Source organism: Salvelinus sp. IW2-2015, linkage group LG1 (genome assembly GCF_002910315.2).
Source record: "Salvelinus sp. IW2-2015 linkage group LG1, ASM291031v2, whole genome shotgun sequence".
Taxonomy (NCBI): Eukaryota; Metazoa; Chordata; class Actinopteri; order Salmoniformes; family Salmonidae; genus Salvelinus; species Salvelinus sp. IW2-2015.
In genome coordinates this window covers 6,066,767-6,069,669 of record NC_036838.1, presented here as the reverse complement: position 1 = coordinate 6,069,669, position 2,903 = coordinate 6,066,767, and the positions used below count along the sequence as shown (strand labels likewise).

The window sequence follows — 2,903 nt, the reverse complement described above, 5'->3', positions numbered from 1 at the left end:
GGTGGGGGACCAAAGAGTGCCTTCGGCGCAAAAACCCAAAACGGAGKGGGCTACGGGGGTAGCACCTATGACAAGGGCGCTAGCTCTGGCGGTAGCTACGGCAACAGCTACAGCAGCAACGGACAGGCTAGCTTCGGCGCCACCAATCAGGTGGGTGCGTTTGGTGGCCAGAACTTCCAGGCCCCTCCACAGTTTGGAGCCGCACAGGCGGCCGTCCCAAACGGCATGGGTCGCCCGCCGTTTCCCTTTAACCCACAGGCACAGCAGCCCCAACAACCCCCATCCATGGTACCCTACTCTATGCCTCCACCTTTCCCACAGTAACTAACGAGGTGTAGATTGTGCGCACAATTCACAACGAAACCACCCATTTTCCCCTCTTGTCTTTTTAAATCTTATATGAATATTATTATCCTTTGTACTGTTTAACTTTTTTTGCTTACAGCAGGGTTGGAATTCTTCAGTAACCCCAAGCATTGAAATGAGTCACAAGGGGGCTGTTGAAGTGCATCTTTAACTGGTGCACCTCTCCTTGACTGTTTTTATTTGTTACATTCCTCAGTAATTTATTTTTACTAAGTAATGCAGATTTTGAATTAGTGGTATGTTTAAAGTGATATGTTAAGATCTTACCTGGGGGCCCATGCATGGGCCTTCAAATAAAACAAATCAATTGAAGTTGTGGTGGTTCATTGTTCTATTCTGATTACTCATCCAGCATTTAATCTTAGTGGATATTCAATTAAAACAATTACATCAGGCCACAAAATAATATAGCAAACATTACTAGTTGCACAAGTATAACTGTGAGGTAAAAGAACGTAAGGTAATTGATGAAGACTTGTGTCATTTTCTTGTCGCTACGGAATGTGACGTAGACATTATAGCTTTACTTCCGGGTGCTCCCAGTCCACGCATTACACATGGTTGCAAGTATTTTAGAAATAGAAGTGTGTGTATGTCTATATATATGTTACTTTATTATATTAAGTTGTTAGGCTTTGCCAAAACTACTCGTGGTTTAATTCGCAGGCAAGTGCATTCACTTTCAAATGTACATTTTCTAACGTGATTTCAGCCTAGGAATGAGCGCACACAATGTTGGTTAAATTTCAGCTTGACGCATGCTTAACAACTTTTCAATAACGAAACGAGTGACCACTAAACATGCTCACCTACTGTGTTAAACGACTCATCTGGAGATGTGAGAGTATACCAAAAACGTCACTGCTGCAGGATAGCTTTTGCGCTTCAGTACTGCAACTTCTGCCAGGTCTGTAGCTGAGGACTCTGACCACACAAACACAGCTATGCACTGACAGGTAACTTATTACATAGCTTCTGGCCAACGTCATAGAGATTATTTTCAGCGTGGAACCAACTGTGGCTATGGACCACTTGGTATGGAACTTAGGAAGAACATTCTTGAACAATGGTGGAACTCTGTGATATGGTCCAGGGCAGAGGTGTAAGGGATAAGCACTCTACACCTGGGTAAAGACAGAACTACTGAGATGGATGAACAACGAGAACCTACATAAAATACTTTCCCAGAGAGAACTAAGTAAGGACCAACTTATTCAGAAGCTACAGCCCCTTATCCAGAATGGTGCATCTGTTCGAACCAGTCTTTTCCAAGGTAACTATCATTGGATGTTGTATGGAACATCTGCTATTTTTACATGTGCGCATGCTTCAGGACATAGAAATCAACGCGTAGAGTTAAATTAAATTCAACATTGGGTTTCCAGGCTATCATTGTCAATGTTTTTCCCTCTTGTCCAGGTGTTTTGAAGCAGTATGTGCCCTCTTTGGAACTAGTGAACAGAAAGCTGCCGTTCGGCCTGGCTAAAACCGGCTTGTGCTTCCAGCCATCAGGTGGACCTGGTTGGTGACGCTTCCTCTCCCTCAAATCACATGAACCATTCAGCTGCACTGTGGTCATTTACCATTATGTTTATTCAAAGTGCAAATAGATTTAATCGAGCATAGATTTAACCTAAATCATACGTCTCCTTGTGTTTTGTTTTTAGATGGTAGGTTGCTATAATTATACCTGGTCATAGCAGACTATAGAGTAGTTGTGCACTTTAAAGGTAGACTCAGCGAAGTGTGAGGTTCAACTTCTCCACTGTTTTGGTCCCGTACCTATGACATTCTAACAGCATAAAGCGAACCTGAAGGTTATCTCGATAGAAGATGTACTGTTTCCCTGTGGGAACCCTACTGGAAATATGTTTTGTGCCTTTGTGCCCAGGGGCCTGTTGCACAAAACTAGGATAAGGGATTAAGCCAGGATATCTTGGTGATCCTGGCTCAATTGATCCGTAATCCGGTTGCACTAAAGATGGATAGGGGGCAGGAGGATATGTTATGGTATAAATTACCATGGAGATTTATTCTGTGGAGCTAGCCTGCTCCAGACCAGGCTAAATTCCAGGATCTATTTAATCTCATCCCTAATGTCAGTCAGCAGTCACCACAAATGGAAACCAATAGTTATTTCACTGCTCACTATACATTGTTATCACATATAACTAGACCCACTGTTATTATTTAAACGTTTGTGATCTCATTAATTTCAATGATTTGGATAAAAAATGATTTTTAGATGATGTTGCTTCATTAGATAATTTACAGTTTCCCATTAGACTATAAGGCCTATATATAAAATGATAGAATATTAGGGCCACAGAGGCGGAAAAAAACACAAGTTCATAATATTGTAACCAGTGTTTTAAAGGAGGACAGTTGTTAAAATGACAGATGTGGGGCATTTCGTGAAATTGTACTTCAGTATGGTTTCATAAACAAAAGACATGCTGATGTGCCAGAATATTAAGTATCACATTGTCATAAGTATCAAAACTGTAAAAACAATATGTAGCTTTTCTGCAGAAAGA

General features: G+C 41.5%; 1 long non-coding RNA gene across 1 annotated transcript in view; it reads left to right on the top strand.

Annotated features, from left to right (window-relative positions):
• Positions 1-776: 776 nt before the first annotated feature.
• LOC139024842 (uncharacterized) overlaps positions 777-2,903 on the top strand; it is a 7,997-nt gene continuing 5,870 nt past the window's right edge. Inside the window, exons 1-2 of the long non-coding RNA XR_011476321.1 lie at positions 777-1,639; positions 1,786-1,887. This is a non-coding gene — a long non-coding RNA (uncharacterized lncRNA). The remainder of the gene's footprint in view (positions 1,640-1,785; positions 1,888-2,903) is intronic.